General features: G+C 45.9%; 1 pseudogene; it reads right to left on the bottom strand.

The window, feature by feature from the left end:
* Positions 1 to 1,280: 1,280 nt before the first annotated feature.
* LOC125525280 lies at positions 1,281 to 7,803 on the bottom strand (annotated as a pseudogene).
* Positions 7,804 to 11,133: the final 3,330 nt, after the last annotated feature.

Here is an 11,133-nt window from a genome sequence, read left to right as displayed (position 1 = left end):
CGTCAAGCCCGCACCGCCACCTCTGCCACCACGAGCGCGACCCCGATGACCACCGCACGTAGCCCACCACGCCGGGGCAGCATCCACCTTCGCTGCCGTGCCCCAGGAAGCACCGCGTCCCCGACCGGCGAGGTCGTCCCGCGCCGCCCACACCACCGTTCGGGAAGTAGAGGAGGCCCCGCCGCCTCCACGGCCGGCTGGGCTTTGCCCGCCAGCGACTGCGGCGGCGGCGAGGAGAGAGGAGGAGGGGGGGGGGGGGGGGGGGGGGGGGGGGGGGGGGGGGGGGGGGGGGGGGGGGGGCTAGGACCGGCGGCGGCGAGGCTTTCCTCTTCCATTAACTAGATAATTTTCTAATTATAAATGATTCGTGTTCAGTCATGTATTGAGTGTCGCACCATTTCTTTTCAAATTGTTGTCGCTTTTGCCTTTTGCCCATGCATGCGATGGCGATGTTTTCTAGTACCACTTTATATTAAACTAATCTAGATCCAAAGCTGAAGTATGGGCCGAGAGGTAGTATAGAAAACAAGGCACTCGAGGGCGAGGAGGGCCGGCGACAATCAATTTGAAGTTTTGGACATGGCTGAAGCTTGCTAGTAGATATGAAAAAGAAAATCATGATTTTATTTTTTTAAGAAAGAAGAACAGAGTAGGTGGGTGATATGAATTGACTCGAAGGAAATTGTAGCAGTGACTGTTCCCTGTCCTACTTCTTGTCTAGCACAGATGAGCATATCCAAATTTTGGCGCTAGATCAGCTTCTAACAACAATGTAACTACAAATCAAGGCTCCGGTACATCTACACACATATTGCCTATTTGGTCAATTCTTTAAGCATATGAAAATATTACGAGTAGCATGAGGTTTGGCAGGCCCCAAGTTCGGAGTGTATAAAGATCAACGTCGGCGCCAATTTTTAGTGTTATCTGCAAGCGTGGGATTTTGAGTTTGGGCATTGTTAAGCAGGCCCGAAACCTGGCCCAGCCCAGGCAATGATCAGGTCTACTGTGAGAGACGTGTGTACGCTACTTCCAGTTTATAAATGAAATGATTCTAAAAAAATGTTTATAAATGAAATCACAGCACTGTGCAACTCGTCGTTGAGCATGGTGCGATATGCAATGCTTTGGAGGGCGTTCCGTGCATCAAATTTTATTTCGCTTGCTTTTGTGTGTGTCGTAGTGAGAGATGGTTGAGAGAATGAGAGCTGAGCACATCGCGGGGAACAGACATGAGCAAGAAATCTGGTGGGCAATGGGTTTAAGAGGGAAGAGAGTACTGTGCTGCTGCTTACCACCAGTAATTACATGGCTGAACAACGAACAAGCAATGCTCCTAGCAGTCTGAAGCAGCATTACAAGTTTACAAGACACTTGAACTGAACTGTACGAACAGTCTCCAGCCTTTCTAGTTAAAGTTTGCAGCAGGGAAGAATTTACGTGTTGATCAACACTGCAAAAAAATCATGCATCATGCATCATGCAGGGTACAAACGATGTAGCCTGTAACACTAACAATGAGGGAGGGAGGATAAGACAAGTGGAGGAGGTGGAGGAAGATGGAGTGAGCCGGCCGCGATGAGCGGTCCGGGAACATGCGCGGCCTCAGCGCCAAATGTGGCCAGAGCAGAGGAGATGACGCCGGGGCATGAGCTAGTGGAGGAGGCGCTGCACTGCTCTCCAGTCTTGATTCATCAGGGTTTGGAGCTCATCGACAGGGAGGGAGCAGGCCTGCCCTATAAAAGAAACGAATTAGTACTGCCAAAAACCTGAATCGTCCATCATGCCACACCCACAGTTTGAAATGTAACTCTTTTAACCACCACTTGATGTTATCAGTTACCTCTGAAATGGTCGATCATGCACAACTGCGCAGCTCTCCGTCGAGACACCAATACCGAGGCTCACTGCTATATGTGGTTGCTTCTGAATACCGACCAACTTGTAAAAAATCACTGTTAGGTGTGAATATATTGTTCTGCAGAAACAGGGTAACAGATCTAAGATTTCGAAAATGATGAACAAGGTAATGGATTTCAATTCATCATCATGGATATAGTTGCTCGGTCATTACTTTAAGTTGTTGGTCAGCAGGTGAACCTGCTAAATTGGAACTGAAACTCTGAAGGTGGACAGTGAAACATCACCATATATCAAAACCGCACAGGATGAGGATTTAGTCGGCTGTTCGGGGTAGCGTGAACTGTCTGAGCCAATAATCAACCTGTTCCAATGTTGCGCGAAACGAGTGTTAATTAGTATCAGTGTATATTCTGAAAAAGGGTGTTGCTTTAAACCAACAAAGTGGAGCAAAAGAAGGGTGTTGCATGCACCGTATTTAGACAGCAAGTAAAACATAGCAGAAGATGAGATGCTCTTCCCACCCAAATTGTTAGCCTTGCGAAACTGAAACACGGGATGTGCAGTCACAGGGAAGCCAACAAACGCATCAGTGAATAGCCTGGAACAAATCAATGCTTTAGTAGGGTACTATTATTTTTCCCTTTCTAAAAGAAGGCCCCCGCTAAAAGAAGGCCCCCGCAAAAAAAAAAGGGAAAGAACTGACCAACTAACCTTTTCTAATATACAAGAACTGTGCAGCTCCATCATGACAGCAAGACATTTGCTTCGACTACTGATGGTTGGCTGTCATGGTTCTGCAGAATCCAAGTAGTGAATGTAAGAATCTCAAAATTAGCAAGGTAAAGAAACTCAAACTCTGAAGGTTGGCCGTCAGTGAAACATTACCGTATATGCAATCTGCACAAGACGCGATTGGCAGCTGGTGGTATATGCAATCTGACGACCAAGAGCATTGAAAAATAAAGTACCTGTTCCAATATTGCATACAATGTACCACTGAGATATTCAGATAAGTGTAAGGAAACATAGTTGGATTATGCTAGCAAAAAAGGAGCAAAGAAGGTGTGCTGCTTACACCATATGCATTCAAAGCATATTCTCTTTCTCTTCCGTCAAGCTCCAATGTATGGATGGTAGCTAGTGTCAATTAAACTGCAGATTGGAGCAACAAGAACTGTTACTGTTTGGTTGGAGCAACCAATTAAGTCCTGAATGCCAAATCCACTGTCAGCCCTAATTGTTCTGCAGAACCATAGTAGTAAAGAACTTAAGGTCAGAAAACCCACATATAAATGCTCAGACAGACCCACTTTCCAGACGATACTGTATCTAAGCATGAATGAAAAATATATAGGCATGCATTCACCTTCAGGTCTATATTCGATATACTGTCTTCTTGGTCTTCAAAATTTAGCACGCAGGTTTTGCTGCTAGAAATCCAAACTGTGGTACTCCTGCTCCATCTCAAATAGTACAGTGTGCTCTAGTACGAGGCAGAACAACAGGTACCACAACTGTGTAGAAATAGAAAACGAAGATATATAAGGTCAGATAACTGCACGGTGTATAACTGATATGCACACAGGAATGAGTGCAAGTACAGGTCGGTTTTGGGCGCACTTTACCAATTAACCGGCCGGCAAATGGATTGACTGGCAGACTGACTGACGTGTGGACCTGCGACATGACATGCATTCATGCTTTGATCCTGAACAGATGTTGATCCATAGTCTTGTATCGCTTTAAGAGTAGGCCAAAAGGGTTTGACGACTTATGTACACGATGCAGTTGAAACGAGCCGCAATCAAGCCACCTGCCAGATTTAACAAGTTGTTAGTTTTCTTTTAGTGCAACAAGTTAGTAGTACAAAACAGTAGAGAATCATGGGAGATATTTCCTTTCGTCGTACATAAGAAAGAAAAAAGAAGGAAATATGCTAGATAGATAGCAGGAGGCGTGTTGTTACCTTGTGTTACTCAGTAATCATACACCCCAAGACCTGGATTTGTTACCTTTAGTTTCTCGATTTGCTCTTGTACCTCAGGACTGCAACCTCTTGCGTGTAGTCTCTTCAGTGAAGTGGGGAAGGGGCCCTTGGGCAGAGATCGGATTTGAGGGCAATTTTCCACATATAGTTGCTGAAGAGAAGGAAGGCTGTATAAACCCTGAGGAAGGGACGGCAGATTCGGGCAATCCACAAAACTGATGTAAGTGAGGGAGGTGAGGAGCTGAAGTGCTCTGTCTTCATCTCCCGTGAAGCTTTCTGCCCGCTCATCATGACTGAACTGTAAAGAATGGAGGGTAGCGGCGAGGACGCTGCAAATGGAGGGTATCACAGCTGAGATGCTATCCACTGCAAGTGTCTGCAATTTCAAGGAGCCTGCAGGCAATGATAGGTTGTTCCTTGCTACCTCCAATTCCGAGAACAGATCTGCTGATATAGAGCGGCCAAGACAGTTATCTGTGTTATAGACCGCCAACCTATCAAGGTTGACTGTAATGAGAGGATTAAACCCATCCATTGTTAAATTCTCACAATCCACCAATATTAGGCTGGTGAGACAAGTGAGGTTTGAGAGCAGAGCATTGACTGCATGCCTGACTCTCCTTCGATCTCAAGTTTCTTGAGGGAACCAGGGAAAGGCCTGATGGTGTGAGCTGATTCGACGGGCCACCAAAAGAAGTTGGGACAATACTTTACTTGAACTGATTCGAGGCACATGAGATCCTGCAGTCCATGGCACGTGATGCTGCATTCGTAGAGATCTAGCCTTGCTAGGGATTTTTGTTTATTGAGCTCCGTCAGTGAGAAGTGTGACACTTTGCTGATCCACATTGTCTCTACATTACGCAGGTTATACAAGGCCAGCCCACCACTATACCCATCAATAGACATCAACTCGCCTCCAGAATAACCAAGCTTTGATGAAGGAAGTGCCACGTGACAATATGTCAGCGTGGGCGTGTGAGGCATGGGGGGCAGAGACAACTTTGGGCAATCATCAATGGAAAAATGCAAAAGATTGGTGTAAGAGACAGAGCACTCAAGGAAGGGCACCGCGCAGAGATTGGGACAATCTTTGCAGCTGATGTATTCAAGCCTTGAAAAACAATCGGTATTAGCCCCTCCAACCCACTCCACAAATTCAGGTAAACCATCAAGAATGATCCGCTTCAGATGCACAAAACTTTCATGTGATCACACAACCAAAGCCATGTCTGATCTCACGAAGTACAGAAATCCCGATCAATGTGAGTGACGTGAGATGCAATAGCTGCCCAAAAGGTGGAAGGGTGCCCCAAGACACACCCTCTAGGTGGAGCGACCGCAGCCTTTTGATGCTAATGTCACCACACAACCAGCTAGGACCAGTCATACCACCATGATTTATAATGCTAAGTGCTCCAAGATTATGGTGTGGCTGAAGAGCATCAAGAACATCAGATTCCGTGCTATGTTGGTGATCTGTACCCCAAACTAACCTCAACTCTTTCAAATCTCTTTTACACACAAGCTTGGCATCTGTAGCCTCTTGCTTGGTTGCCACCTTCTCCAGATTATGTATGCTCAGTTCTCCTCCAAGCTCTGTGAGTTGCCCCAACTCTCTCAGTTCAAATCCAACACTCTTTTTTTTAACACAGAACTCTTTTACCTCCTGCAAGCATTTCATCTTTCCGATCCCAGAAACATTGGATTGGAGTTCTTTGTCAACAAAAAGATGGCATATATTTATAAGGCGGCTAATGTCATTAGGTAATTTACTACTTCTGCCAAAGCTTATAAGGTCTAAGAATTTTAAGTGATAAAATCTGGATAATGTACTAGGCAAAGTCGCTTCTTGCCAATTGCAAAAAAATGGTTTCATAATTTTTAGGTATCGGAGGTGGATAAGTTTTGAGAAGTTGAGCAGAAAAGATTTTCGAGATGTTGCTACTATATGCAGGACACGAAGACCCTCTATTTCCTTCAAAATATCTATCAAAAATCCATCAATTGTTTCTTCATATTCTCTAAAAATCATTAAGGCTCGCAAATTGGGAATGTCTATTTTGCTCCTCAATTTAATCATTTCTTCCCTAACACCCCTTTCAAATCTATCTTCCATTGTGACAGATACGTGTCGAACAGTTTCTGGGATGTCATCAACTCTAAAATTTGAACTACATATGTTGAGGCACTCTTGTGATGAAACACTCCGAGAAAGCTCATGTAATAAATCATGAATTACATAGCATTGTTGCCCATAAGAATCAACATCCTCCACAAGAAAACCATTATCTATTAATTCTTCTATATAATTCTCATCTTTTTCTATGATTCCCAGTGCAATCCAAAAATATGTCATATCTAACTTCTTAAATTGAAAATCTTCAGGGAACAAGGAAAAATATGAAAAACATTTTTTTAGATAAAAAGGAAGGTAATCATAGCTAATCCTTAATGATGGCATAATGTCATCACTATTTTTTTGTTTTTGCCACTCATTGTTGTCAAGAACTCCCATCCAATGTTCCCGAGAAAATTCCTTCCTGAGTAACCGACCAACTGTTTTGGCTGCTAACGGCGAACCTTTCAATTTATTTGCAATATCGCTTGCAAGATCATCAAAGTCCTCTTGATAATACTCAAGTTTGTTTCCCTCAAATATTAATGATTTAAAGAATGTTAAGAAGTCATCAAACTCCAGACCTTGTAGTGTTATTGTGTTGGCTGTTTTCACCATTTCAGATATTGCTGGAAATCGAGTTGTGACGATAACCATGTCACCCTTGGTTTCCCCCTTCATGAATGGAGCTAACAATTTTTTCCATCCCTCACCATTGCATTCCCATATATCATCAAAGACAATTAAAAACCTTTTTGACTTGAGTCTCTCTGCTATGGATATTTGGAGCTGGTCTAAGCTTGTTGTCTGATTTGGAGAGTTGCTTCCTTCTATGCTACTAAGGACTTGTTGGCTGAGTCTAAGCTCGTCAAAATCAGTTGATACACATACCCAAACCCTAACAACAAAGTGCTCTTCTGTCCTCTTATCATTATACAGGTGTTGGGTGAAAGTTGTCTTTCCAATTCCCGCTGGACCAACTATAGGAAGAACGGAAAGGATTTCACAGTGCTCTGTGGCAAGAGTGAGGATATCATCTACAGTTCTCTCAAAAATATCTCTCCTCCCATACAATGTATCTTGGACAATGGTTGACCCTGTGATACGGTGTCTTTGGGTGATTGTTGTCGTGGTGGTATGGTGAGGAATTATGTGGAGCAACTGGGAGACACGGTTACAAAGGGATTGTGTTTCCTCTATCACTGACTTGATTTTTTTGGAAATGGCAACTCTGTCAAATGGCAACTTAGCAACTGGACCATCATTATCATCACTACCAGGGTTGAGAATTGCATTGGGTGGGTTGTCAGTAATGACAGCAGCAGCAACACCATCATCATCTTTCATGCGTAAACAAGAAAAGCATGCAAAGCAGTTACCAACAGTGTGGCGAAGAGCATGGCGACCGTGCCGAGCATGACTTCGGAGGTCATCACCCAGGTCTGCCATCGCGTAGTGGGTGCCGTCGAGCTGGTCCTGGATGATGAAGTAGTGGAGCTCATCCAGCGCGTCCTCGGCCTGGTTCGCCTTGGCGCTGAGCTTCTGCAACAACCCCTCGAGACCAGGATTGTCGCTCACGCCCCTCCTTTGGGCCTCGTGCAGCAGCCCCTGCGTGAGCAGGAGATCCTCCTTCATCTTCTCCGAGTTGAGGCCGAGCTGGGAGCTGGCAACAAACGCCTCCACAAACTCATTGGACAAGTGGTTCAGCACACTGCCAATGAGCCAGTTCGCCGTGCCGATCGTCGCCTCCATCTCCTCCGGCGCCCCGGCAGGCAAGGTTAACTATGGTGGTTGGTGGTATGTGTGAGAGGTTGTGTGAGCAAGCTATGCTAGCTGTTCGGTTCTGTGTGTTCCTGGTGGGTTGATGGATGCACCCTTTTATAACAAGTAAAGTTTTGTGCCAGTAAGCTAGTTAGATCTGAAATTGAAGTACGAGCCAGGCCAGTATAAAAAATGAATCAGGAACTCGATGGGGTCGACAGTTGACGTGAAAGGTAGTGGGTATGCATGGGATGAAAAGATGCAGAATTTTTAAGGAGGAGTGATCATCTCCAGTTAACTACTAGAGCAGTAATTAGTGAAGTTTCGTATTGGTAACCTTGCTAGATCTGAAATTGAAGCAAGAGCCGAGCCAGTATAAGAAATAGATCAAGAACTCGAGGTCGGGGGGGGGGGGGGGGGGGGGGGGGGGGGGGGGGGGGGGGGGGGGGGGGGGGGGGGGGGGGGGGGGGGGGGGGGGGGGGGGGGCGCGGGGGGGGGGGGGGGGGGGGGGGGGGGGGGGGGGGGGGGGGGGGGGGGGGGGGGGGGGGGGGGGGGGGGGGGGGGGGGGGGGGGGGGGGGGGGACGACTGTCCACGTGAAAGAAACTAAGCACGGGACAAAGAAGGCGCATAATTTTGAAGGAAGAAGAGCAGAGCGACCTCCATTCACTCGATGGACCGACCGTTGGCTACGCACCACAATGCTAGCGAATGAGTGAGTGGTAGTTCTCATGTGCAATGGCTTTCCATCGTACTCCCAATAGTGCTAAATATATCCATTTAAGCGTCAACTAATATGGGATAAAATTGACAGCCGTTTGTGCCAGCATGGATGTGATTCCTGGTTAAATCCTTGGCGTCGCTGCCTAACAAGACCCCGGTTGCTTAGGTGTTTCTTTTAAGTGAGCTAAGCGTCTCAGAATTACTAATTGCATTGGAGCACAGGCTCTTACATGGGCGCTTGATGATGTGATTTTTTTTCTCTTTCCTTAAGCGTCTCTGCATTGTAGGAAGATGCTCCAATCCTCCAAAATCCCTCTGGAAATCCACAGTATCAAAGGAGCCCTAAATTATTTAGATTGTCATTTTGTCATGTTAGAAAGATGAGAAGAATAAGTGTAAGACCTTTATGCCATCTGGGAAGCCATCCCATGCATAAGCTTGAAGATGAGATCTACGATGCATGCCCATATACTGAAAAAAAAGATGCTCTCTCGTTTAGACGTAAACATAAAAGTACGAGGCAGGAAAACAAAAAAGAAACTAGAAAACTCGAATCAAGGTGCACGCATGTGCTGAACTGGACCACCATAGCATCGATCGATGCGATGGACGGTGGTGGTGGTGGTGGTGTGAGGCTCATGACAAAAGGACATGATCTGAGTTTGATCCTATCTTACCGTTGCTTTGCACTAGTAGGGAAATATTGAACCGAGGATGCATGGTAGGTATCTAGCAGGAAGTTGCGCTGCAAGTCCACTCAATCCGTCCTCGTTAACGGTAGCACTTGCTGCAACAGTCACAAGCAAGGAAGCTAGTACTAGCCAGGTGTAAAATTTTTTTTGAGTAGAATAGCCAGGTGTAATTAAAGGAAACACATCAATCAAGGAGATTAATTAGTCGAGCTGATCGTGCATACATTTTTTTTAGTTTGCCCTCTTGTGCATAATGGCTTGGCATTGCTGAGACCATTTTCTTGTGATGAGTGCACCGAGACACAACTTGTGCTTGTCCTCTTCCATTAACTAGATAATTTGCTAATTACACATAGTTCGTGTTCAGCCGTGTCTAGAGTGTAGCATCATTTCTTTTCAATTTCTTGTCGCTTTTGCCTTTTGTCCATGCATGCGATTAGTATTTTACAAAACTAATCTAGATCTGAAACCGAAACAAGAACCGAGAGCCAATATAGAAACCAGGCATTCGAGGTCATGAATAAAGGGGGGAGGTTTGGGGAGGCTCATTGGACTTTTTTTTTCATTCTTTCGATAAAGGACGTTTTATTGAATTGATATATCAAGATGATACAACCATATCAAAGAAATGTCTGGCCTCAGCATAGCATGATAAACACAGCCAACAAGTTCAATGCAACCAAAAATAAACATCATTTGGCAGCAATAATAAATTTGTCCAGCCTAAAGTGGGTTAGATCCTATCCGGATTCCGGAGATTACACCAACATCCATCGTATGAGAGGTTGTGTGAACAAGCTGGGCTAGCTGTTCGGTTGTGTGTCCCTGATGGGTTGATGGATAGACCCCTTTATAGCACAGACCTGCACACACAGAGCGTGTGAACCTCTCCAGTTAACTGATAGTAACAAGTAAAGTTTTGTGCCAGTAAGCTAGGTAGATCTGAAAATGAAGCACGAGCCAGGCCAGTATAAAACTCTGACGTGTTATAGTTAAGCACGATCTAACTTTGCACGGCACGTACATGAGTTCTAGTATGATTAGTATTCTAAGTCAAGTAGGATTAGGAATACTACATCTAGTCGGTTAGACACTAGGCCATATTCAGCATATATATATGCGTCCACCCCAGCCCTGTAATCACATCGAAAAAGATCAAAGCAATAAAGAGAAAAGAGCAAGGCTCGATACGAGCCTTTGGCAATATCCCGATCAGTTTTTTCTGTTCGCTGAGTTACGAGTTGCCGTCGTAGATTGAATCGATCCGATCGCTGGAGAGCTAGCTTCCCAAGCCAGGTGCACGTACGGAAGTATACAGCGATACGTGCATGTGCTAAAGCACTGTTCATCAATTAACCTGCTAGCTAGCTTGCACGTACAGGTTGCTTCGGTGGATTTGGTTTTGCAAGTTCAAAAACCAACAATTGGTATCAGAGCCTCGACGATCTACGATGACGGATAGCGATGCTGAGTCCGTCAAGTCCGGCAACGGCGGTTCCAAGGCGAACAAGTCCGGCGACGGTGGTTCCAAGGCGAACAAGAACGGCGACAAGGTGAAGAAAGGCGGCAAGTCAGCAACCAGTGGTGGCGGAACGGGCGGCGCCAACGTGCAGGCGCATCGCAACATCCCCATCCAGTACCCGATGCTCACCGACTCCAACTACGGCGTGTGGGCGGTGAAGATGAAGATTATTCTCCGAACCCTTCGAGTGTGGGAGGCCATCACGAACGACAACGTCGACGAGGAGTGCGACGAAGGTGCCATGGCCGCCATAGCCCAGTCTGTGCCAGATTCCGTGCTGATGACATTGGCGGAGTTCGAGACAGCAAGAGAGGCGTGGAACGCACTCAAAGAGATGAGGATCGGAGAAGATCGCGTCACGAAGGCTCGGGCACAAGTGCTGAAGCGCCAATTTCACAAGTTGCAGATGGAGAAAACTGAATCGGTGAACGACTATGCCATGCGTCTGACTACTTTGGTGGGAGAAAT

This window comes from Triticum urartu, chromosome 7 (genome assembly GCF_003073215.2).
Source record: "Triticum urartu cultivar G1812 chromosome 7, Tu2.1, whole genome shotgun sequence".
Lineage (NCBI taxonomy): Eukaryota > Viridiplantae > Streptophyta > Magnoliopsida > Poales > Poaceae > Triticum > Triticum urartu.
The sequence above is the reverse complement of the archived record's forward strand: the minus strand, read 5'-3'. Positions and strand labels throughout refer to the sequence as shown.